Source organism: Equus asinus, chromosome 29 (assembly GCF_041296235.1).
Source record: "Equus asinus isolate D_3611 breed Donkey chromosome 29, EquAss-T2T_v2, whole genome shotgun sequence".
Lineage (NCBI taxonomy): Eukaryota > Metazoa > Chordata > Mammalia > Perissodactyla > Equidae > Equus > Equus asinus.
The window spans coordinates 29,397,365-29,425,199 of NC_091818.1; positions in this window are offsets into that span (position 1 = coordinate 29,397,365).

Consider the following 27,835-nt stretch of genomic DNA (forward strand, 5'->3'; position numbering starts at 1 on the left):
TTAATCCTGGCTGTAAACAAGTTTAGCCCAAAAAACCCAAATATAGCTCTAACCCTGACATTACACATTCTGACTTCACATTCAAAAAGAACTCAGGAAGAAATGATGCTTTTTCTCTAGAGTTTTTATCTGCCACTGTGTTATCTATAAGTCTTCCTAATGATCTACAAATCTGTTTTTTAAAAATGTCTTCAAAGGGAAAAACTCAAAGTAAACACTAATTATTTTCCTGAAACTCTTTACAGAGTTTGGGCAAATATGTATATACTTTTCCTCTTGCCTTTTGCCTTCATCTGAGCAAGGCCTTAAGAGTTTGATTAGAGGGATCCTAAAAGCCTGTTCATGGCAGCTCTGAGGAAGAGAAGGCATTAGCACACGTTTGAGGAAGACAGACTTATAAATAAGCCCCTGCACTTAACTCAGGATGAGAAGCTCTCAAACAGGAAGTGCAGTCTCACCTGAGACTGTATTCAAGGGCAGGACGTTTTTACTAAAACTTAAGGAATAGATGTTGTAAACAGGAATCCCTTTTTTAGATTCATGGAATTTAAGGAAACGCATCAAAGGGGACAATCATAATGAACAAATCTTGCCCACCAAACTGGTGAAATTTGGTGTGATTTCTGTAGTCTTGCTGAACAATTTGTCAAGTAAGATAGGTGGAAAAGGAATTTATTTTTTAAAATTTTGATTCATTATGTTTAGATATTTAAAAACCCACTTACATTTCAGGAGATATAGCTAAAATAGCTTTCACCCAATATATACTTCATTGATTATTTACTAGTTGCTATGCACCATTTACCACACACCAATTGGAAAGAGTCTTTTATATTCATCCAACAAATATTTCCTGTAAATTTTCTTTGTTTCTAGGACTAGGATTACGGAGAAAAATAAAATCTGAGTTCTTCCTGCCAAGAGTGTGCTGCCATGTAAGAAAACAATTACAATTTCTTGTGGTAAGTGCAAGATGTTTAGACGCTAAGTCAGTCCTTGAAACTCCTTTTCTGGGACGAAAACAGAGAGTTATTTCAAAGCTCTCTCCAAACTGTTTTATAGCATAAGGAGTTGATTAGGATATGTACAAATCCTAGAAGGCTTTCCCAGAGAAGAAAAAAGTAGGACTACGTATCAAAGGCAGTGTCATCAACAGGCTGAGCATATTCAGAAGACGATTAATATCTTGATGTGTGTGTCTATGTTGAGGAAGGAGGTGGTAGGAATGGAAGGAGATTAGGGCAGAAGAGCAGGCAAATCCCAAATTATAAAGGGCTTTATATGCTCAGTATTCTAGGTAATGATTTTTTAAAAAACTTTATTCCATAAGCGTTGGAGATCAAAGAGAACCTAAACTAAAAAAGTAGCGGAGATAAAGAAGATGGAAAACATGTACAAGGTATTTATATATCTTGTTGTAATATACGATAAACTATTTAGTTTAACAACAAATATGACTGAGTTTCTAAAATTAATACTTCTGTGAACAAAGGTAAATTTAGGCAACGCTTCACTTTTCCCCTCAGTGGTGGATTTAATTTAAAACTATAAGTTTTGGGACGTTTTGGGGACAGCAAATGATAGCTATCATGTCTTGAAACTAATAGTTATGCACTCACTGAACTTCGGTGCTTCTATTCTTTCATGCCTGTAGTCTATCTCAGTTCCACACTTTTCTCATTTTATACGCTAGCTTCCACCAGTATCCTACTGCAGTGCAGCTTGAATGAGTCCTGAATCATTGCTCTTCCTTAGCATCATCTAGAGACTTCCTCTGTAAGGCAGTTCAGGTGAATGTCAACTGAACACTCATCCGAAAATAAAATAAAAATACATAAATATGTATTGAGAGCCTTAAAAATTGAACTGTAAACACCCAATGCTAAAACAGAACAGAAACAGAAAAATACAATTTTGTAAGGGCTTTCCAAGGTCTTAGAGAAGTGATTCATATAGAGTACAGATTGATAAAAATATTGACTTCCAATCCAGGCTCTTCCAGGGCTATTTTAAGTTTCATCCTCTCAATAGATAATGGATCAGTTGCAGATATCAATTGCTCCCCTACTTTATCACCCATCACACACACACACACACACACACACACACACACGTGCATGCACATGTGTGCACAGTTAACAGGAAGTTATCAGGGCTGTTCAAAATTGTAATGTGAGGTTTTGTCTTTTGCTACTCCATTGATTCCTCAACACTTTTCTCTTTCACTCACGTCTTCTCAATCCAAAACCGCCAAATCATCTCTTCCTCTCCCATTTCCAGTCACATTTGCTGGCATCTCCTACTGGATCTACTTTCAGAATATATCTAAAATCTGACCTCTTGTCACCACTTCCATTCGTACCTCGTTTTTCAGAATTTTGTAATAAGGAATCGGGAGAACAATAAAGAGAGGGTTGGGAAAAAAGGAAGTTTTATGATGTGCGTATAGTTGGTGGAAAGAAGGCAGCAGAAAGGAGAAAAAACTCTTGGAGGTGGGGAAATATTAGATGAAAAAAGATTTAAAGAGTTTACTGTGTACTGTTTATCTCCGCAGTATTTGAGCAACTCAAGTAGATATTTTAATTACTTTGATTCAGACTTGGTAGACTTTTTGCTTTTGGATGACGACTCTGCTTCACGTCTAGTCTACATGACTTGTTGCTTAGCAGAATTTCTGTAGTCTCCCTTGGTTGTTTTCAATCATTCCCATAGCTTCTCTATTCTTTTTATGTAGATGACTATATTTATGACTCTAGTCCTGCTTTCTGTCCTTAGCACTAATCTTGCATTATAACTACTTCTCCTCAAATATCCTTAAAATTTATTTGCCAATGTTCCTTCTAAAACTTCCCGTGATCTTCTTGTCTCTGTGAAGAGCCTCCATTCATCTAGTTAAACAGCATCCATTTTTCCTCCTCTCTTCTCTACCTCTGACATTCAGTCAATTGCCAAGTCCTATCATTTCTGGCTTTGCATCATCATATAAATAGTGCATTGATTAGGCCCTGGCAGGAAGTAGATGATACACTGAAATTGGGCAGTTTGAGGAAAGTTTAATAGAAGTACTGATACAATAATGTGGAAGTGGGGGGGACCTATTACTACCCCTAGGACTGAAGGCCCAACAAAGGGAGGAAATGTTATTGGAAAGAGGAAACCACAAGGAGAAGGCTTCTTAACACGGGCTACAGCTTTGGGTCACAGCAAGGTCATGACAATCTCTTACAGAAGGAACTGGTGGATGGGGGGTTAAGTGGGGTTATAAATACCCTGACCTCACGCTCTTTCGTCCCTCTGATGTCCAGCCAGAGCACATCATTGTCTGATTTTAACTGAAAGCCAGAGAATAAAAACACCCATTGATATAGTCCAAACTGTTCAGCTTCTGGACACTAACACTCTGTGGAACAGGCCATAGGGGAACAAATGGAAGGTATTCAGCACAGTTAGCATCCTCTTTATCTCCCTTGTCACTCTACTAATTCAAGACCCTGTGTCCTCTTCCCTGATCTGTTGTTTTCTAAGGATCTGCCACCACACTCCTAGTACACCAAACAATCCTGCCTTCTAATCCAGAAGACACTATCTCTTTCTTCCATGGGTGTTCACTCTGCAAACAGCCTTTAAAACAGTCCAGAGAAGTCCAGGTTCTCTCAACAACCATGAATCAGAAGTCTGGTCCCTGGTCCAATATGGCACACAAAAGTCCAAATCATCTCCTTTCTGGATTTCCATGGTCGGCTCTATCTCATGTCAACTTTTGAAGCTATCAAAGGAAGAGACCACCACTTGGTATCTGAAACTAATAACTAAATTTATTGTTTACCTAAGCACGGAAGGGCTATGCTGCCCGGGTACAGTCTTTTGGGCAAAGGAAATTGCTGATTTTACATAAGATTTTGAGGAGGCATTCTTTTTGCAGTTGTGTCGGTTATGTTAGCAAGAATGAGTTGAGGTAAACCTGTTTTTTATAAGTTAAGAGATGGAACTGGATTAACATCTGCCTTAGAAGCAGGCCCATTGGAATGAATCCACCGTCAATTGTCTGACTTTCAAAGTGTGAAGCTGTCATTTACGCCTGGCTTTTAGTTGTGTGTTTAACCGAAGTGGTTTGTCATTAGTCAACTTAAGAGGTTTAAAACCAAGTCTGTTGGTTACTTTTTACCATGGCTATAGGACTGTCACTGACTGATTAAACAAGTTTAAAACCAATTTGTCAGTTTACTAGTTACTTTGAGTATAGAACCATCAGCCTTTTCCTTAAGTTTGTCTAAGGAGAAACTCTATTCTTACAAAACTTTTGGCTCCATGACTTCCCAGATCACATCACCGTGGGCTAAGGGCTCATAATCTTATCTCGTATCTGAGATATCCATTTCCAAGTCTCAGATATGACTGTACTTCTTTCCTGTCATACAACTGATCAGAGAGAATGAGTTAACTTCAAATGAAAGAAACGGCTCTAATTTAACCCAAAGTACCAGAAAGACTATTGTGCCATCCACTTGCCCCTGGTACAAATCAGAGCCTACGCCAGAGGATATTCCTTTTCATGGCATCTCTTGGTTCCTAACCTCAATATAGCACATCGTCTGCCACTATTCTGTTCACCTCAACCAGGCTCAGTCCTGAGAGAGCTAAAGTCTCTGACAATAAGATAAATGGACCATTTTTCAGCAAGCCTGGAGGAGGCACGGTACCACAGTAGATAGGTCTCCCAAAAGAAAGGAGGCCATAAATCAGAGAGCAATTCTGGAGTGACTTTCATCTCAGAACATCTGTTCTTTGAGCCCTGATGAAGTACAAACATTTAACTAGCCTGGAGAATCCATTGTGTTCTGCCTAAGCTTCCCTTCCATCCCCCCTCCACTCCCTTGCACATTCATCCTACGTTCCATCAGAACTTCTAAGTCTGGGCCTACTAGGAGTCCCATTTATAGTTACAATTCATTCATAGAAATTTCATTATAGAGTACTGAAAATCTTAATAAGGCTATAAGTCATAAAATAAGTTTTAGAGAATTTTAGGATTTCGGATTCTACCCCTCTATCACTTTCTTTCCATTCTTAGAAGTTTAGCAAGAATAAATTCAGTTCTGTAAATCTTCATAAGCTGTTACTAGTTTATCTTGCCAATTCGTAATCACTAAGTGTTCTTGTATACTTAATAGCACAGGAAACACTAATGTTATTAGTGGACATAATGCATCATTTTGCCAAATAAATGCATGGCTCATCAGTCAATTGAATTCTCCACTGTAGGTCAGTGTCCCAATCCACTGACCTCACACTCCTTGAAACAGCTTTGTGCAGGTGATACAGAGACCTCAGCTAAACCCTGGAGGTGAGTGATATGAAAGCAGCATTATAAAGCAATTCTAGAAATGGGACCCTAAGTTCAATTACTCTTCAGTCCATTGTGTTCCATTAAGTCATTTGCAGAAGCCCGAGCATAGCTATGAGCATACGTATGCTCCGTGGAGTTATTCAAGTGAAATAGGAAGCACATTTTCTGCCCTAAAGCAGTATATAATTTAAGGGTGAACTGTGAATAAACAAATAAGAAACTAACTAATGTGTGGAAAGGAAAGCCTAAGTACAGCTAAATACAATTACCTATTCTTCAGTTCTCAAGTCAATTGCCAGTTCTTCAGATTTTCTTGACCACAATCCATTTGGTTTTGCTCTCAGAGCACTGCTATAATTTCCTTCATTTGATGCAGCCAGCTGTTAACTTTTTGGTACGTGTGTGATGACTTATTGAACGTCTGTCTCCTGTGCTGGCCTGTAATCTCCATGTAGGTGGAACCCATACCCTCTTTTTACTCACCATCGAACCCTACAAACCTCATCTACTGCCTGGAACCTAGTAGTACTACTCAATAAATAGTTCTGAATGAATGATTGAGTGTAAAATGTCTCCATTATATTTTTATCACTGCTTATATCTTTGAAAGAGTATCCAGTGGTGAAAATAGTTCATTAATGTACTGACACTAACTTATTAGGAAACTCTGAAAATGTCACTTCTCTCTCTTTGCCACTATTTCCTCAGCACTAAAATGGGGATTAAAAACATCTGACTAAGCCACCTTTCCTTATATGATTGCTGTTCTAGTTACTATTGCTACATAACAAACCACCCAAAACTTAGAGGCATATAACAATGATTTTATTGTACTCACAGATTCTGAAGGTCAGGAATTCAAACAGAGCAGAGTGGATTTTGTTGATTCTGCTCTAAGATGTTTGCAACCTCAGCTGTGAAAGCTCAAGGACTGGTGATGACACAACAGCCGGGAGCTGGAATTTTCTGGAAGCATCGCCACCCAAATAATTGTCAACCAATGCTAGCTGTTGACTAGGAGCTCAACTGGCTGTTGGCTGGAAAACCTACGAGCTGCCTCTCCAAGTGGGCTAGTTTGGACTTCCTTGAATCTAAGTAGCTGACTTCCAAGAGTGAGCATCAAAAGAGAACCAGGAAGGAGCTGTAGCATCTTTTATGATCTAACTTCAAAACTCATATAGCTTTACTTGCACTTGTACAGTCCCAAGTCTATCAGGTTCAAGAGTTTATTGATGCAAACAGTCAATGGAAGGAGTGTCAAATTCACATTGTAGGAAGAGCATGTAGATTGGAAATACTGTTGTGGCATTTTTGGAATATAAAATCTGCCACAGTTCCTTTGATGATCAAAGAGGGTACCAGGAGAGATGCCAAACTGCATCTTTAAGAGTTAATTTTGGGGGCTGGCCCAGTGATGCAGCAGTTAAATGTGCATGTTCTGCTTTGGCAGCCCAGGGTTTGTCTGTTCGGATCCCGGGTACAGACATGGCACCACTTGGCAAGCCATGCTGTGGTAGGTGTCCCACATATAAAGTAGAGGAAGATGGGCACAGATGTTAGCTCAGGGCAAGTCTTCCTAAAAAGAAAAGAGTTAATTTTTGTCCCAATCTTGACCCTTTGTTAATTTAATAAAACGTTTGGATTATGTATTTCTGAGGCTCCCTCCCGGTCCCTATTGGCATCTCTGTGCTGTTATATTGGCTCCTGATGGACATTCTATGTGGACATTCCTGATGGACATTACCTATTCTTCAGTTCTCAAGTCAATTGCCAGTTCTAATCCTAAGAAAAAACTGAAACTCTAATTTAAAAGATGGACAGACATAAATCACCAATTGGAAGTGAAAAAAATGGTTAATAACATGAGAAAATTATTAACTAACATATGCAAATAAAACAATAAGATGATTTTTATCTCCCAAATTAACTTAAAAATGTCAGTGTCAGCAAGTACTCTCAATCTTTGGTAGGACTGAGCATTATTTATCTATTGATGTGTAACAAATTAAACTAAAATGTAGCAAATAAAACAACAAATATTTATCATCTTACACAGTTTCTGAGGGTCAAGAATGCGGTAGTGATTTAGGTGGGTGGTTCTGGCTCAGGAGTTCTCATGAGTTGGTCAGGATGTGCTGGCCAGGGCTGTAGTCATCTGAAGGCTGGACTAGGGCTGCATAATGCTTGCAAGATGGCTCAGTCATATGGCTGTTGACTGGAGGACTCAGGTCCTTGCCGGCTCTTGGAAGGAGGCCTTAGTTGCTTGCTATGTGTACCACTCCTTGGGCTTCTTAAATGTTCTCATGATACGGCACCTGGCTTCCCCCAGAGCATGAGATCCAAGAGAGAACAAGTCAGATGCCACAATGTCCTTTATGACCAGCCTTCATTTCCGTAATATCATATTGGTTTACACAGGGTGACCCTATTCATTATGGAAGAGACTACACAAAGGCATAAATACCAGAGGTAAATATTGGCATAATCATCAATAAATTGGTATGACCACTCTGGATAGCAATTTTACAGTATGTATTGAAAGCCTTTAAAATTTTTCATAGCACAAAGTTGGCTTTCAAAGGATGTCTGTTTCAGAATTGACTAAATAAACAACCCGGTAGTTCCAATTCTAGGAATCACTCTAAGAAAATAATGAGGTGGAGATGACAAAGACTTATATATCAAGATGTTAATTATGCATTAATTGTAACAGGGATGAAGTGGAAATAAACTATATGTCCAAATAACAGACATTAAATAAATTATAACACAGTGTCCCTTGATTGTTTTGTAGTTATTAAAAATCAAATTTTCAAAGAAGTTTAATGAGATTTTCCCACTATAATATTAAGTGAAATGAATGCAGAATAAAAAACAATAATTAACTATGGTCCCAATCAGTTGCATTCATATGTGAAAATAAAGAATACTGGAAGGAAATACAAGAGGGAGTTAACAATAGTTATTTCCAGGTTGTGTGTTATAGTTTTTCTCTCTTCCTTCTACTTCTCTGTACTTTCAAATTGTCTATATTGTAAATACATTATTTTTATAATCATAAATATTATTTATTTAAGTGTAGATTTATTACTCTTCCTTCTCACGGACTTTCTTCTCACCAGCTCCTGCAGCCCTACACAACATTGACAATAAGCTCCAAGCTAAACTTTTGCACTTTTCTGTTACGTTAATATTTTAATATTATGTACCTGGAGAAATTAACTATATTCCTTACCTTAAGATCTAAAATCACTAGAATAAACCATAAATACATCAATAAACACAACTTATCAGACTCTATCTTTGCTATTATAAATCTGGGTTGGTTTTTATTTGCATGTCACAAAATGACCTATTCTGGAAAATATTGGTATTTAAATAGTAGAAATTACTGTGTAAGTAAATATACAATGAATACCAATTGGAGACAAACAGATTTGGGGGTTGTTTTTTCTTTCTTTTCCCTTCTCTAGATAATTCTAGTGACTTGAGACGCTACAAATAATCAGTCTGGCGTTTTACGTCCCAGCAACTCTGAAGTTCACTTTGCTTATTCTCTGTCGCCATGTTATAGAGACACTAAAGTCTTTCACCCAGAAACTCTAAGTCTTTTTACGAACGGCTTATTAAGCCACATACCCTGTGGGGAAATGAAATAATTTGACTACATAAGGTAATACAAGCAAAAGTTAAGTGAGCAACAGAACTTCCAAAGCAAATTTTGATAAGCCCTGGAAAGAGGAGGTGGTTTTCTGAAAGACCAGCCTTTTTCATCAAGATTCTTTAATATTCTTGTCCTCCTTTGCAAATAGCCACAAATATAAAAGAGAACCGCTGCACTAGAATATCCAAAACACCTCAACACAAAAAACGAAAGATTCCGTTTTCTTAAAAATAAGAGCTATCATCGTTCATTAAACACTAATAAGACCATTTTCTGTTCTTTACAAGTTAATTAAAGTCAACCCATTCTTGTTGAAATAAATAAATCCATCTTTGTTGTATCCTCCTTGTTTGAAATAAAATATGCTTCAAACTAAGAACCAAATTAAAGGAAATTATAACTGGGACCAGACCAAGGTGAAATGTTTTCATACATTCATTGTGAGGTCTTTAATATTTTCTCTCCTATCATTAAGCTCAGAACAACAAGTCCAGGCAAATATGACACTAATTTAAATGCTCTACACGTCTATCAGTGTTGATTAGTTATTAGTATAAAACTGTTAGTATTTTCATAAAACAACTTAAAAATTTACCCCCAAAGGAGATGGAAACCACATATTTAATAACAGACGCCAAGTGTGAGATTGTCTTCTTTTTGAAGCATAGTTCACCACTTAAATAAAGAGTAAGAACTGGAAAAGTGATAAAAAATACTTTTCTCTATTGGCCTTTTTGTGTTTTCAAACATCAGCACTGAGGACTCTTATTACAGCAAAGCTTAAAACAGGATATTTATTGGCACATTAGTAAGTTACCCAAAAGCTTTGTGATAAATTGCCCACCTTACAAAGGAAAATGTGTGGGTTTTGCTACAAAACCTTAATCAGCTAACTTAATGTGCACAGAAGTCCTCATCTGAGCTCTGTGTATAGTATGAATCAGTCAGCTACATTTTCAATTGCAAATCACATTTCTGTTAAATCAACACCTCAAAATGTAAAATTTATATCTGGAAAATATAAATGCCTAGCATTTTAGAGTCATTTGAATAAATAGATTTAGGTCATCTCTGCTCTTTTAAAAGTAAATCAGAGAAAGAGATTCCTAAATTTATCTCCCATCATTGTATTTTAAAAGTGTATTATCTATCCTTAACTCAAACAATATACTATGTTGAATAAACAATTAAAAACTATCCAAGGGATAGAGATGATATTGCCTGTCTTCACATGCAATATAGAATTTCCAAATACTAAGCAAATTTCTTCATCAGCACTCCTTTTACCCATCCCAGAGGCAATGGGATTTAGCAGTTAAGGGCACAGACTGTATAGTCGTGTTGTCTGGTGGGATGCTGGCTCTACAACTTAATAGCTACGTGCCAAGGAGAAGTTACACAATCTGTCATTGCCTCAGTTTCTTATCTTTAAAATGTGGATGATTATAATAGGACATACCACATAAGAGAGTTTTTGCAAGGAGTAAATAAGTTATATAACAAAGGACTTATTAACGTGTCTGCCACATCCTAAGTGCTATGTGTTAGCTATTATTATTTTTTATGATCATTTCTGTTCTCGTTGCCACAACTTTAATCCAAGAATACTTCTGTTGCCCCAAGATTACTGCACCAGCCTCCCAACTGGTACTCCGACTTCTCTCTTCTCTACAGCTAATAAACAAGAAATTAACAAATAAATTTACCTATTCACAAGTCCCCTGCTCAAATAACTTTCTCAACTTCCAATTTTCTCCAGAATAAAGAGCAAATATCTCATTTAAATGGCTTCCCACAGTTTGTCTATAACGTGATGTTCCAGCATTATCTTTCCCTGTCTGCCATACACGTTGGTTCTACAAGGTTGCCTCCGTGTCTTCCTTCAGCCTCCCAAGACTCTGCTCTGCTATTTCTCCTTTTGGAATGTCCTCCCATTACCACTCTGTCTACCTGACTCTTATTCATCCTTCAAAACCACTGAAGTCCCAATTCATCACAAAAACTCCTTGTGTTACTATGAGCCCACACAGATGTGTCCTGCTACCCACACATAAATACTAAAGTTCCTTATCCAGGATGCTCATTTGGATCCTTTGTCACATATTGTCCTGAATTTCAGTATTTCAGGGTATAATTCCTATGTAAATGTAAGACAACATGATACCTAATTTTTAGCATTTCTCCCAAACAAGTAGCCTGCTTCTCTGAGGATGAGGACTGCGTTTTACTCATCTTTTATTAAAGCTACAGCCGGGCGCATTATAAGGACTACATGGAATTGATTTAAATATTTATGATCCCTGTCGAGGCCAACATCATCATATTAGCATATTAGCATCTTGTAACTGACAGAAAAGAAGGGGGAACCTCTGCTAGGAAAGCTCACGAAAAAGTGCACAAAATTTGCTGGTTGATTACCCGAGGTTTGTATCCAGGGCAGGAGGGACATGTTAGAGAGCAAATGCATCACCTGTGAGCCCTAGCAGCTGTCCTGGTGTCCCATAGGGAATTCCTAATGCTCTGGATTTCACCCAGTCATATTACACTAATCCCTGTCAGAGGTATGAGGCTGTGACTCCAGGGGCAGCGCTGTGACTATTTTAACTATTGCTGTCAAATGACTAGACTGTCTGATTTTTTTTTTCTTTTTATTAATTGAGTTACGTTTAGTCAAATGGATTAGTAGTTTGGATATCATGAAGCCAGCACCTTCGGGTCTGTCAGTGCCCTGTCCCCAGACCCTGCAGAACATTAGGAGGAAACTTGCACCTCCAGCACTCCTGGCTGGCCACCCAAAGGATGACAGGCCTTCTGTCTAATCTGCAGCCTCAGGGATGGAGATGCAACACTTCCTCCTCTAAGTCCCTTCCGAGGTCATCCCACATCATGCTCTTAGCAGCTCTTTCCCAGGAAAACCCTAATTTGTTAGAATGTTCAGATTGTGCCAAAAAGGTAAATGGCAGGTAGAGCTAAGATTATTTTTATAATTGAAGGATCTTATGGTGGAGTGTTTGTGTAAAGGATTAATAGATATGGAATCTTTTTAAAACCATTATTTAAAAATTAATATTCTTAAGCCATAGTTGCTATCTACCTGTCCAGACAACCATTGTATCTGTATCTCTTCCTAGAAGACTTTGGAGCCACCATTTTGATCATATATATGTCAATAACATATATCAGGACTATACCACTTTACTATTTTTAGCATTTGTTGTCTCTTCTTCGCTACTGTTTTCTGTTTTATTTTCCTACTGGCCATCTATATTCCCTTTATGTCCTCAAGTCTCTTTAAAGTCTTAAACTATAACTTATTTCTGAAACGATCTCTTTCCATCTAAGTGAAGACCCAGATAGAAGTGGAGGGACAGGACAGCACCTGCCCACTGGCCATTATGTGGGAATAAGAAGGACACTCAACCTAAGATGAGGCAAAAGGAGGCCCGCAGGAGGTGATTGCAGAGCTGTGAGTCCTGGGGGCAGGCTTAGCAAGCCACATCAGGTATGAAGATGCCATCTAGGCCAGATGTTGAAAGTCTGAGGTACAGACCACCAAGTGAGGCAGAGGCCAAGAGAGTCATAATGATAAGTCTGATCACTCCAGAGATTCACATAAGGTGATCAAGGATAGAATAACAACCACTTTCTGGAAGTCGAACTGGACAGGAAACACCCAACTCTGCCACCTTCCAAGACATCAGGTTGAATTCCCAAAGGATGCTCGTGCCCTGGAGATGGGGAAGAGGAAGCATCCATCCTTTCATAGACTAGGACCAGGCAGGCACCTGGGCACCAATAGCAGAAATTTAAGGCGAACTGCCTGAGTGATGTCCATCGTCAAGCAACAACACTGAATTGCCTTGTGCCTTTGCCCTGTGCTTTTGAGTAAGCTGTCTCCTGTGCCTAGAATTTCAAACTCCACTCCTTACATTGGGAAAACTGCATTTACTCAAGTGTAACCTTCTCCCCCCACCTCACAGATAAGGTGTCCTTCCTCTGTGCTCTGGGCATCATCATGTTGTAATAGAGTTATATATTTGTTTGTCACCTCGATAGACTGAATGTTCCTTGAGGTCAGAAATTATATTTTTTTCATCTCTATATTCCCAGAAATGCCTTACACATTGTGCTCCATACATGTTACGAGCAAATGAGTAAATCAATGAATAACGATATTCAATCATTCAATCAATGAATAATAGTCAATGAATAAAAGAATGAAAGGATGAATGCATTCTTGAGCATTTGTGGTTTTGACAGAGAGACAACAGTTACTGAACCCTGCTGGGTGGGACTGAGGGCTTTGTGAGTGGGATGAACCAATGATATGGAATGCTGCCCTCTCACTGAACCTGAGCAAGGAGCAGCGCTGCCTACAGACACCAGGGTGAACGTCAGAAGCAGAGATGACGCTTGGACAGATGCAAGTGCTTTCTCTCCTTCTAATAACAATAAGACTTGTCAGGAAACTGAAATCTCCTTTTCTTCCTGCCTCCAACCAAAGTTAAGGAACAAGTAACTACACACCGCAATATTTCTCATTTGGGGTATTTTGCAGTGCAATGGACTTTCCTGCTTAGGAAATAAGCTCTTTGGGAAGTCACTGCAACCATATTCTAAGCAGCAGAAAGTGTGTTCTCACCATGGAGCTAACAGTAGTGCCACCTCTAAGGCCAGTGCTAAAAAGTTGGCTTAAATGTCTCTGAGAGAACTGAGATTAAAGACAAGAATAATTACAAACTTCGGGGGCCAGTTTGTTCCATAACTTTGAATAAGGGAAAGAGAAAGATCTCAAGTAAGCCTCCACAGTCAATGATTTCAAGTGAAGCAATGGTGGTGTGTCCTCATCAATGAGTTTATTCTTACACAATACTCTGCGTTACATAAAAATGGTTGTGCTTTATTTATAATGAGGAGAAGGGAAGATTGCTACCAAAAAGCACAGATCTGATTCTTTCTCACCTACTAGTTTGCCCAATGTTTCTTAGAAATCATGTTTAGGAATGTCTCATTTAACTCCCCCACCTCAGAAAGTACCACCCACTTCTGTGCTTTCCACCGTCAGTCATCAGACCACATCAGAGAAATGAATACGTCCAGTAATACTGTCAAGCCTAAATCATAGAAATGAATTAATGGTATTATTAGACCTTGCCTTTTGCATATATTTCTTCGTTTTTCCATAAATGAAGAAATTAAGTTTTAAAACGTTTAATATTATCACTTAGAACATAAAGAACCAACAGCAAAGTCTAAATACAATCCAGATTCTTCATCTCCATTCTAAAACACTCCCTAAGTGAAAGAAACATATATGTGTCCTTTGATTATAACAAAAGTAATTCTGGTGTTGTTACTCTGCCTTACAGTTTAGAAAGCTTGAGCTCAGATTCATGAAGCAAGATGTCCAATGCTATACAGTTCACGTGCAGTAGAACTTAGATTTGAACTTTTGTCCTTTGACTTAGTGAAACGCAAGTGAATAGGGAGTTCTGGTAGATGGATAAACCAACTTTTATTTGACTACAGACATTATTCAAATTCTCTAGGGTTTCTTCCTTCAAAATAAATAAGAACGTGATTCATCATAAAGTTAAAAATGATACAAACACAGTTCCCCAAATGATGTGAAAAAGCAAACAGGTTCAAAGAAAGTCTTTGCAACAATAACAAAAATTGGTATATCCCTTTGGCAGTATTTTCTAAACCGTGCTCTGCAGAACAATCCTTTTGCAGGATATTAAGAGATATTATATGGGGAAAAAAAGGATTCAACAAAAATCAGCTTCATTTCTATACACTAACAATGAACAATCCAAAAAGAAAATTAAAACAATAATTCCTATTTAAAATAGCATCAAATTGTATTATCTAACTATATTGTGGTAATCATTTCACAGTATATATAAGTATCAAATCATCACTTTCTACACTAAACTTACACAATGTTATATGTCAATTATATCTCAATAAATTTTGAAAAAATTTAAAAATAAAAATAATAATATAGCTTCAAAAGGAATAAAATACTTAGCAATAAACTGAACAAAGGAAGCAAACACTTGTACACTGAAAACTACAAAACGTGGCTGAAAGAGGTTAAAGAAGATATTTATAAGTGGAACGACATCCTGTGTTCATGGATTGGAAAACTTAATATCGTTAAGATGTCCATACCACCCAAAGCAACCACAGATGTAGTGCAATCTCTACCAAAATTCCAACGACTATTTTTTCTGAAGAAATGGAAAAATCCATCCTAAAATTCCTAGAATCTCAAGGGACTCAGAATAGCGAAATCAATTTTGACAAAGAAGAACAAATTTGGAGGTCTCATACCTTCTGATTTCAAAACTTACTACAAAGCTACAGCGATCAAAACAGTGTAGCACTGGCATAAAGACAGATGTATATTCCAATGGAATAGAAGAGAGAGCCCAGAAATAAACCCTCATGTGTGTGGCTCAATGATTCTGACAAGGGTTCCAAGACCATTCAATGGGAAAAAGGCAGTCTTTTCAATAAGTAGGCCTGTGAAAGCTAAATATCTACATGCAAAAGAATAAAGTTGTACCCTTACCTTACATCATATTTAAAAATTTACTCAAGGTGGATCAAAGAGCTGCTTCTCACACACTCTTTTGTATCTCAATAAATGGCTCTCTCATCTTACCAGTTGCTCAAGCCAGAAGAATCAATCATCCTTGTCATCTCCCTTAATGCCACACTACACATTCAATGCATCAGAAGACCTAAATAAACAAATCCTGAATCTCACCGCTTCCACTGCCTCAAAGCTATAGTTACCTCTCCTCTGTTCAGAACCTCTATCTGCTTTCCCTTTTGTCCTTCTCCACTTCGTATAGTCTATTTCCCACACTGCAGGGTCATTCCTTTAAGACAAACCAGAGCATGTCCCTCCGCTAGTCAAAACCCTGTAAGGGATTCTTATCTCACCCTAAGTAAAAGCCAAAGTCATTACGGTGAGCTAAAAGTCCAGCACCATCTACACCCCACTTCCAACCTTCTTGACTCATTTTGTGCCGCTCCTGACCTCACTCACTCTGCCCCAGCACATCTGCTTCATTGCTTTGCCTGCACAATACCAGAATGATTCCACAACCCCTGGGCACCTGCCATTCTCTCACTTGGAAGTTCTTCCACACACCTGCAGGCTTGTTCCCTCCTCCCCTTCACGTCTTGATTCTAATATCTCAGACGTGGAAAGATCTTTGATAAATAAATGGCCAAGCAATAGAATATATTGGAGTACATGAGGAAGCTGTTTGGTGTAAACCTAACTCAGCCTGACCTTGTTTTTCCAAAAGGGTCTGCCGTGGCCATTGAGCATGCCTTGCATACCTGCTTTAAGCATGTGCTGTGTGCCAAAGACAAGAACAAATGGCCTTAAGATAGAGATGCAACTTCCCCCACATTGGCATTTCCTTAAGGATAAGCATCTCTCCCTAGGCGAGCAATTGATTGCAGTGCCCACCCTGTTGTGTCCATTGAGACAGCAGACCTACTACCTGCTGTGTGAATCACTGTGCCGGCTAGGCAGTCTCATGACTGTTGGAACAGGGACATTCCTATCATAGGTGATGTATGCTCTTTTTCCAAGACCATACAACCCTCTGCACACTCCACTTCTTTGGTGCCCTTCCTTCCTTGAAGAAGGCAGGCCCTAGCCTAGGCTAGTCCTCAGATCTGGCTCATAGTAAACTCACCCCAATTTTGAGTTATAGATTGGTTATGGATTATTTTCATCAACACTTTCTGTGATCACCTTATATAAAACAAGTCTGCCTACAGTGTTTTTAGCTTGCTTCTTTTTTTTTAAGTGTGCATACCAAAATTTGAAATTTTGTCTATGTATTTGTTTAGTTGTTTAACGTTTATCTTGCTCCACTAGAACGTAAGATCCATGGGAGCAGGGCCTTTGTTTTGTTCTCCCCTCTATCCCCTGGCATAGAATCTACCATATACAAAAACTCAACAAATATTCTTACATGAGTGAATGAATGAGTGAATATAATCACTGCTATATTTATACACATAATTTACAACTCCTGCAATTTACAATTTACTTCATTGCTCTAACTAAAACCTTAAAGTTGAGTATTATCATTTTGGTCATCAATGGCTGTAACTCAACTTAGTAAAGAAGAAATAGCTGTTAAATTACAATGCAGCCCATTAATGGAAAAAGAAACCATCTCCTCGCTCCTTGTCTACTGCCTTACAATTTGGATGAAACCTTGCTCCAGGGATGTCTTCGTCATTTGGACCATGGAAGAATCTAGAAAAAAACAGGTCAGTTTTCAAAATCTTTCCAGTCGTTGGTGTTTTCTTCATGGTTTAGTGACAAACAAGTATGACTCTGACTTTACTGACTTGGAACCATTTTTACGACAGTCATGCTCCCGTGTTGTGTTAAATTTCTGGTCAAGTAAATTTATTATTTTTCTACCAACACTGGGTACACACTGTGAATCAGTAACATTTCCTCAAGCTTCCTCCAACCCAAAAATACAAAAAAAAAAATACTCGTAGTTGTTTCTTTTTATTTGTAGTTTCTTTCTGTGTCTGTATTAAGCCAAACTCTATACAAATTGTACAATTTTTATGCTTCAGCCCAATAATATATTTTATACTGCAAATGAGGTATCTTCTCTGACTCTTTGGGGTGTCCACTCTCACACAAGAGCCTGTCTTCAGTGTCAACCTAGCAGAGCTGGTCTCCCAGGGTGACCTAAGTTTCAAACACTATGTTCATGTATTCTCCACTCAAAATGTGGTTCTCATATTTTTGGCTAGAACTAATATGCTAACTGATTCAGGCCAAGGTATAATGATGAATAATAACTTTACATGGAAATTTTGAAATGAGAAATGTTTTTCAGCATTACTCCAATCACACCCCATAGGGAGTTATTTATTATAACTCAATATTATAAGTGCCTTCTCAGGAAGCAAGCAGAATGTGACTGAGACCAGCATGAGAAAGCAGTTAGGCAAATTGCAGCCATCTACTGAATGGAATATCATAATCCTTAAAAATGATATTCATAATGATTGTATAGCAAGATATGAAAATATATACGGTTTTAAGTGAAAATCATAGGTACAAAATTGCATGCAACTTATGATTATGGCTGTTAAAAATAGGTATGGATTCAGATAAGGACTGGGAAAAATGCAACTTATGTATCAGAATGTTCTGATTTCTTCCTTTTACATTCTTCATTAATTTCCTAGCTATTTTAAGTGAAAAATATTATAATTTTATAGAATGTCTTTAACAGTGTTAAATAACATGTTCTGTCTTCTAGATTTCCTTTTGTAATTACTCCTTATATTCTGCAAAATTAAAAGTCTCATATGATGATATTTTGGTTATTCTAACCTAATATAGTTTATGATATATCACAAAAAGTCTAACAAAAACATTGTCTACTAAAAGTGGAAGATTTTTAATGAACAAAATAGTAAACACCACTCATTTTTACATTAACATTGTAATTTACGAAGCCCACTTGGAGAATTTTAATCATTTTCCAGTTGTAATATTTATTCCATTATGACTTTGTTGTCATTAACTTTAATGGCATCTTTTACTGAAAACAATTCTGATCCCACATAATCTTTGAAGTTATTTATTTACTTTGACTGAGGTATTGACTGCTAGAGAAGAACATATCTGTATCAAACATTAAAAATTATCTGTAATTTTTCCATCCTCAGGATTTATTTGACGTGGCAGATTTAATTTAATTTCTGTCAAACTGTACCTTGAAGAGATACATATCACAAAAATCCTATGAAATCTTGAATTTCTAGCAGTAAAATGTATGCCTTTGCCTGACATTTTATTTTGGCTGCAAGTGACTTTGATAAGCACTAAATATCCAGTAAAAATATTGACTCCAAAGTCAGATTTAGACAATTAGGCCACAGAGGAAATAGTTCTCATGCATCCTTGTTTTAGAGGAGTTTAAACTCCTTCCCCCAGCATACTCCCGTAAAATAACAAAGTAACGATTCTACAAAACTAGGTTCCGGAAAATAATTAGATGGAGTTGAAAATAAATCTTTCTCTTGTGCGGAAGTGACCAAAGGGTACTGATCTTGTTCAATCCTGGATCCATCATTGTGGAGGAGACAGCTTCCCTGGTGTTGCTGCAGAGAAACTTTGCCAGCAATCGTGTTTCTCAGCCGCGGTGGGTTAGTTTTCCAGTAGAACTCCAAGCAGGAAGAGACTTTTCTAGCAAAAAGCATTTAGAATGATCTTTCCATTATTACCCTGCATGGGCTCAGCAGAGGAGCAGAGAATTCTCAGGGTAAAGAGTCATGGAGGTGATTGATCATATAGCCACAACCACGTTTTATAGACTATAAGTAGGAAAAGCAGACACTTCCAACCAATACACTAGAAACCATTTACTATATCTTCCATTCATGCATTGAAAAAACATTTATTGAGCACCTGCTATAGGTCAGGCGCTCTTCCAAGATTCGGACTATAACTGCAAAAACTAAGACAAAACCCCTGCAATTCGGGATTAGCCTAGTTCTACTGGAGAAAGGCAACAATCAATCAACGGAATCAATACGTAATTAATACTGATACGTGCTCTAAGGAAAATAAAGGTGAGTCAGAGGATAGAGTAACTCAAAGGCTTGCAGAGCTGTGTTTGATGGAGATTCAGGGACGTGTTCTCAGATTAGGTGATACGACATTGTATAGAAAAGCTGAACGAAATGAGAGCGCGAGCTACTAGGCTATCTGATGGAAGTGCTCCAGGCAGAAGCAGCTCCATGGGCCAAGGCCTCAGCAGACTTCACATGATTGAGGACGCCACAGGAGGCAAGCTTTGCTGAACTAAATTGAGGCAGAGATTGGTAAGAGATGCAGATAAAGAAATAGCTAAAGGCTACTTCATAGAGTACATTATTTGCCATGAGAAGCACTTGGGGGATTTCATTCTGAATGGAATTATTAAGCCATTATTGGGATGGGGGTAAGGGACGATCACAGAGCAAGAGGGGCAGCTGGGAGGCACATTAGAAACCTACTTCAATAGACCAAGTGAGAGAAGATAGTGGTTTAAACTAAAAGTATTTAATTGACAGCTCAAAATTAGGATATAATTTGAAGGTAGAACTGACAGGATTTCCTGATATTTTGAGACATGAGGTTTAAGGGAAAGATAGATAACTTTTTGAGAGTCACATCTCTGGGTCAAGATGAGATAACCCAAGTGAGTGAATACAGACAGAGAAGATCAGAGATCCAAAGACTATACTCTGAAAGATTCCAGTATTTAAGGTAACAAAGCTGAGGAGGATTCAGCAAAGATAACAGAGAAACAGCAGTTCAGTGAGGCAACGACGCAAAAAAAGGTGGCAACAATGTTCTGATGACCGAGTGCAGACGTAGTGTCAAAGAGGAAGGAGCCACAATGATGTCAAATGCTACTGTTCAGTCAGTAAGACAAGGACCGGAAATTGACTACTGGGTTTAGCAACATGGAGGACACGGATAAGAAATAGGTGTAAAGGGGCTGCCCTTTGGCCAATGGTCAAGTTCCCACACTGTGCTTCAGCGGCCCAGGGTTTCGCCAGTTCAGATCCTGGGCACAGACATGGCACTGCTTGTCAGGCCACACTGAGGTGGCGTTCCACATAGCACAACCAGAAGGACCTACAACTAGAATATACAACTATGTACTGGGGGGCTTTGGGGAGGAAAGGAAAAAAAAAAGAAGACTGGTAACAGATGTTAGCTCAGGTGCCAACCTTAACAAAAGAAAAAGAAAAAGAAATAGGTGTAGAGTAATGTAGTGAGGTTGGAGTGGGTTCTGTAGAAAATGAGACGACAAAATGTATGAACAGCTATTTCAAACAAGTTTACTAATGAGGGAGGCAAAGAAACCAGACAGGAGGTGGTGGAAGATGAGGGGTCAAGAGTAGATTTTTGAACAGGCAGTATTTCAAACAGCTTTTACACTTTCAAAAATGTAAAAAAAAATCCATCCTTATGTTATCCCTTGGCAAATATCAGAGTTATGTAGCATCATTATAAAGTCAATATTCAGCTTCATTATAAAATCATTATAAAGTCAAAGCAAAAAAGCCAAATAGGTGTTTTCCTCAGTCCTACAATTTCCATGGCAATCTTTAAAGCATGCTTTCTAATGAATCTTTAAGGTATACTTCCTTCATAAAAATGCCAGTCTTTTGAAGAAAATACATTTTTTAAATTCTTGATATAAGAACAGCTAAACATAAAATTTAACACTTGGCTTCCCAGAAAAATAATAAAATTATTCATGAAATGGGAAGTAGAGAAAGAAAATGCTTGTTACCTACTGTGCTGTTCATTTTCAAGAGAAAGTTTTCTGCCAGTAGCTTTACTAAGAATATTTAACAACATGTTAAATGTTAAATGTACGTATCCTCAATAACAATTTATTCTATCTGGCTTTTTTGATAATCTTCTAAAAACAAAATAGCTTAGGACATCTGTTGTAATTCTTTGAGTGAATTTCTACAGCAAATCAATGTCATATAAATTGTCAATCTAACTCTCTGGTGATCTTATGCTGGAAAATCCAGAACATGAATGATTAATTTAGCTCTAGGAGAAGTGCTTCTCAGACTCCTTCAGACCTACACGTGTCCCTCCGAGGGACCTTGAACAAGTCTACCTACAACTGGAGAAGACCCGTTACTTGGTATCTCCCCAGACCCTCAACCCACCTGTGGCAACAGCAGTTGAGAAGAGCCTTAAATTCAAACTCTCAAACATGAATTGTCTTAATCTGTCTTTTGAAAGAAAAGTGCAGTAAAATCCAGACCAGACTTTCTGACAAATGCCTAAAATATAGAATGAAGAGATCGCATTTGTTTTAAGTACCTTACATGCCAGGGACAAAGTTGAATTGTCGCTGTAAGATTTTGGAAACCTGCCTGAAATTCTTCTGTAGAAGGGAAACTCCAAAACCATCTGTGGCCAGGAAAATCTTGTCCTCTCGTGGCAGCTTCCGATTGACTGAAGTGCTGAGATTAAGGGAATCGGCAAGAGGATCTAGCAGGATTACAGAAAAGAATATTATAGCTTCTGTTCACACTTACTGTTGTTACTTCATCACTTTAATATTTCTATTTTGAGTATGTTTCATAATAATCACAATATTTAGTAGAGTTGTACATTTATATAATCTATCAATACATAAATCCATATATTATAGAAAAGGTACTCAAAAAAATGTCATAACACAGTATTCAATCAAAAAGTTGAGGGGCAGGCCCCATGGCCAAATGGTTAAGTTTGCATGCTCCCCTTTGGCAGCCTAGGGTTCATGGGTTCAGATCCAGGGTTCAGACCTACAGGCCACTCATCAAGCCATGCTGAGGCAGCGTCCCACATAGAAGAGCTAGAATGAACTACAACTAGGATATACAACTATGGACTGGGGCTTTGGGGAGAAAAAAAAAGGAGGAAGTTTGGCAACAGATGTTAGCTCAGGGCCAATCTTTCTCACCAAAAAGCATTAAAAAAAAAAAGTTCAGAGATGACAGCATGGATGTAGCCCTAAAATCACTCTGGCGTGGGAATGTATGAAGGCTCGTGTCATCCGGATATCTACCACTTTGGCTGAAAATAGTCTGCATGGGCACTCTAAAACGTTGCATTTTTGAGAAGTATCAGAGTGAAAAAAGTAATAAAATTAAATAAATATTTCTTCAAAAAAATAAAAGATTCCAGTACATCCGCCTTCGGAGAGGTGCCGATGGTTTAATGGCTTACAAATTGCAATAGGGAGAAGTCTAATAATTCCTATTATATTCCAACTGTTTTATTCATGTACTGCTATATTCCATCCTATTTCCAGTGCTTAGAACAGTGCCTGGCTCAAAGTAAGTGCTCAATAAATATCACTTCCAAAATTATTCACTCAATGAATATTTCATTGAGCGCTGACTACATGCCAGACGATGTTCTAACATAGCAGTTCATGGATAGAACGCTTAGGATGAGTTGCATATTATGGAAATCACATACTGACAAATTCTACCAAAACATTTTTTTTGCCTTAATTGGATGTTGAAATACTCTCTGGGAACACTTAGTCTACAGAAGCACTTGTTTTTTAAAAAATGCTCTTTCAGATTTATTTGCTTCACCTCTCTTCAATCACCATAACAGCCTTAAAAAAAAGCCAAATTCATAGAAACAGAGAGTAGAAAAGTGGTTACCAGAGGCTGGAGGTGGAGGAAATAGGGAGAGGTTGGTAAAAGGGCACAAACTTTCATCTATACGATGAATAAGTCCTGAGGATCTAATGTAAAATATGGTGACTATAGTTGACAACACTGTACTGTACAATTGAAATTTCCTAAGAGAGTAGAACTTAATTGTTCCCATCGAGTAAAAGATAAATAGAGCCAGGCTCCGTGGCTGAGTAGTTAAAGTTCCACGCATTCCACTTCAGTGGCCTGGGTTTGCAGGTTTGGATCCCAGGCACAGACCTACTCCACTCACCAGCCACGCTGTGGTGGTGACCCACATACAAAACAGAGGAAGACTGGCATGGATGTTAGCTCAGGGTTAATCTTCCTCAAGCAGAAAAAAAAGAGAATTGGCAATGGATGTTAGTGCAGAGCAAATCTTTCTCAGCAAAAAAAAAATATATGAAGTGATGGATGTGTTAATTAACTAGATGAGAGGCATCCTTTCAAAACATATACATACATTAAATCACCACAATAGACACTTTAAATATCTTACCATTTTATATGTCAATGATACTTCAATAAAGCTGAGGGGTTTTTGTTTTTGTTTTTGTTTGGGTTTTTTTGATTGGCTTTTTGGTGAGGAAGATTGTTGCTGAGCTAACATCTGTTGCCAATCTTTCTCTATTTTGTATGTGGGTCACTGCCATGGTGTAGCTGAAGAGTGGCATATGTCTGCGCCCGGGATCCAAACCCATGAACCCAGGCCACCCAAGCAGAGCACGCCAGACTTAACTACTGTGCAACAGGGCTGGCCCAAAGCTGAGATTTTTTGAGAAAACAGCCTGATTCTTGGTCCCATAGCCACTGGGACTTAGCAACCTTCTGTGTGGTCATCTGCTCCCCCTTCCATACCAACGATTGCTGCTTATGATGCTACCACTCTTGCTGGAAATATCAAAAAGCCTCTCAAAACAAAATATAAAACTATAGCATGTTCTCCAAAATGAGCAACTACTAGACAAGTTCATTTTGCTATGCAGAGTATTTGTCATTTGTTGAGAATCTAAAATAATGGAAGCGTGCCTTGTACATTCTCCTATTTCTTCAGAAGGCTTATAACAATGGGAAAAATCTTTTGCTTGACTTTTTAGGACCATATCATTTTCTTCCAAATAAAACCAGAAGTGAGCACCCAATAGACACAAAGTCTTTTCAATTTAATGGTTAAACAAGAATGAATCTAAAAGAGAAACATCTGCAGCTGTGTAGTATGCAATGATGAAGACAGCTAAAGTCAGGATTCCAGAAAAAGTTGCTTATGTCAGAGTACCCAGCTAGTTCTGGGAAAGCTAGAGGAAGAACGAAAGCTGATCTGGAAGCTGAGAAAGGATTCTGTAGCTGAAATATAAAGGATGTGAAGGATATGAGAAGACTGTTATTTACACTCCTAAAACAAGGCGATTTCTAAGCCCAGTGAAGCTAAGAACACCCACAAAAATGAAATACCACCAATGCCCAGAATTTAGTCCAGTATATTTTATCAAGTTCCATGACGCAGTGTGAAATGAACTCACAGAGGGATTACAATCCAGGCTCAGAGGCTTTAGATCACCAATATCCCCAGTGTTTCAGGTTGGAGGGTTTTTCACATGTCCAGTTCCCTAGTGAGCTTGGGCTTTTACATTTCTTCACTGTAAATATACATACACGTCAAACAGAGAAAACTCATTAACAAGAAACAACAGCTATCATTTTAAAAACAAAGCAAGGTTGTTTCGGATTTTGTACCATCTAGAGGGATAAACGTACTCATGTCAGTAAGAAACTGATGGATGGTCTTCTTTCTTGGCTACTCACTTGGTTGCAGCCGAGATGCTCACCAGTCCTGTACCTGTCTCAGGACAAAGCACACACATATACAGGAGTCTCTCTTATTCGCGGTTTCACTTTCTGCCATTTCAGTTATCTGCAGTAAACCCCAGTCCAAAATATTAAATAAGAAATTCCAGAAATAAACAGTTTATAAGTTTCAAATTGCTCCCACCATTCTGAGCAGCGTGATGAAATCTCTGGCCATCCCACTCCAACCTGCGTGGGACATGAATCATCCCTTTTCTGGAGTATCCACTCTGTACTTGCGACCTGGTTAGTCACTTAGTAGCTGTCTTCGTTAACAGATCAACTTTCATGATATAGAAGTGCTTGTGTTCGAGTAACCCTTATTTTACTTAAAATGGCCCCAAAGCCCAAGTATAGTGATGGTGGCAATTTGAATATGCCAGAGGGAAGCTCTAAAGTGTTTTTTTAAGTAAAAAGGTGAAAATTCTCGACTTAAGGAAAGAAATAAATTGTATGCTGAGGTTGCTAAGATCTGTGGTAACTTTTATTACAGTATATTGTTACAATTGTTCTATTTTTACTACCAGTTATTCTTTCTAATTTCTTAGCGTGCATAACTGACAAATTAAACTTCCTCATAGGTACGTATGCATAGGAAAAAACATAGTACGGATAGAGTTCAGTACCAGCCTCGGCTTCAGGCATCCGTGAGGGTCTTGGAACGCATCCCCCATGGATAAGGGGCAACTACTGTACACACACAACTTAGTAAATTAACATCACGTGCTAAACTTCAAAATACAAAGCATTCAGGGACAAGAAAAACAGGAAGATATTCTTTTGGAAGTGATTCCATTCAGATTTGGAAGGTTAATGTAAGCACAAATGGTTTACTGACAGAGAAGCAATCCTATTACAAGTATTACTTGCAAGGTCCACAAGTTTTTATTATCCCTTTATCATGGGGATGCTTGTAATGGGCCGAGGCAATGATAGAGAGGCACAGTGACGCCAATGCTTTTGTCTAAGTGTTTGTTAGTCATATTTGTACGCCTGGTAGCACTTTATAAAGTGAATGTCATGAATATTCAATAAATACATTTTAAATTGCATGCAATAAAGTCAGTAATGACATAAATCACCTACAGATCATGGTGTTCATTTGTGAAAGGCCAAATAGGCCCAGTGAATCAAGGATCAAATTCAAAACCAAACAATTTGTCGACACTTAGTAATGTAATTGCCCATGTCTTCTCTAGCTCAAAAAATAATGTCTTCATGAGAAGATGCTTGAGATTCAGGCTTTAAGGACTTTGCCACAATGGCCATGGAAGCCATTAGAAACAGTTTTCACATGGATGGGGATGTAGAGTGTTTAGCTTAAGCCAAAGCCAGTGTTCATAATAGTCTCTAGGTTCTAAAGGGTTATCCACATTGGGGCAGAATTCTCTCCCCTGACGTTTAGAGACAGGCAAGCAATTTAGATGATGTCTTTGTGGCTGAGTAGATTTGTCCATATGGGCCCTGGTTGAATATCTGAGAGCAGGTGTTGAGCTTCTCTGTCATGGAGTGTCACAATAGCCTCTTGCTAAGCTCCCCCGCACTTGCCCTTCAGCCTGCTTACACACTTCCCCAAGTTTCTCTTTCATACTTGCACACCAGGACTCATCATACACACTTCTACCAAACCCCTCAGATTCCTCAGCTGGTTCCCAAATGTCACCATACTCCTGCTTCCGAGCCTTTCTTTGTGCTATTTTTATTCCTAGAATGCCCCACTTAAAACCTGAAAACTCCTATTCATTCTTCAATACCCAGGTCTACCATTGTCCTCATTATGAAACCTCTGGGTTTCCAGGCAAAATAAATCAGTCTTTTCTTTGTTTCCATAAGACTAGGTCTCTGTGTCTTGTAGTGAGAAATTATAGTTGTCTGTCTTCCTAGCTTTATTTTAAAGTCCTTGGGAATAAAGAATTCATTCATTCAACAAATCACTATTATTGTTATTATTATTATTATATTTATTGTAGTTATTATTCAGTACCTTCTAAAAACTTGGCACTACTCCTGGGACTGAGGGTACTGCAGTGAACACAACAAACAAGATCCCTACTCTGTTGGAGCTTACCTCCTAGTCTGAAGAGAGAGACAATAAACAAAATAAATAAATGGTATGATAGAAGGTGATAGGGGCTAGAAAAAAAATTAAGCAGAGAAGGAGGATAAGGAGTACCAGGGTTGATGGTTACAATGCTAATTTGGGTGAGCAGGAATGGACTAACCAAGAGAGCAATATTTGAGCCAAGATACAAAGAACATGAGGCAGAAAGCCATGCAGATATCTGGAGGAAAAATATTGCAAGCAGACGAAACAGCAAGTGCAAAGGCCCTGAGGTGGGAATGTACCTGGTACATTCAAGGACCATCAAAAAAGTCAGTGTGACTGGAGAGGAGTGAACACAGGGAAGAGAAGTAGGAAATAAAGTGAGAGAGGTCATGGAAGCCAGATACTTTAGGGCCCCTTAACCCATCATATGGAGTTAGCTTTTTTCTGAGTGAGAAGTTAGGCCATTGGAAAGTTGTGAGCAATAAAGACATTTGATGCTTGCATTTTAGCAGTGTCACCATGACTGCTATGTATTCACTAAGTAATTGTATTTCCTCCCTGTGTCCACAGCTCCATGCAATTTCCCAGCTTCCCTTGCAGCTACCTAGGACCATGTGACTGACTTGTAGCCAATAAG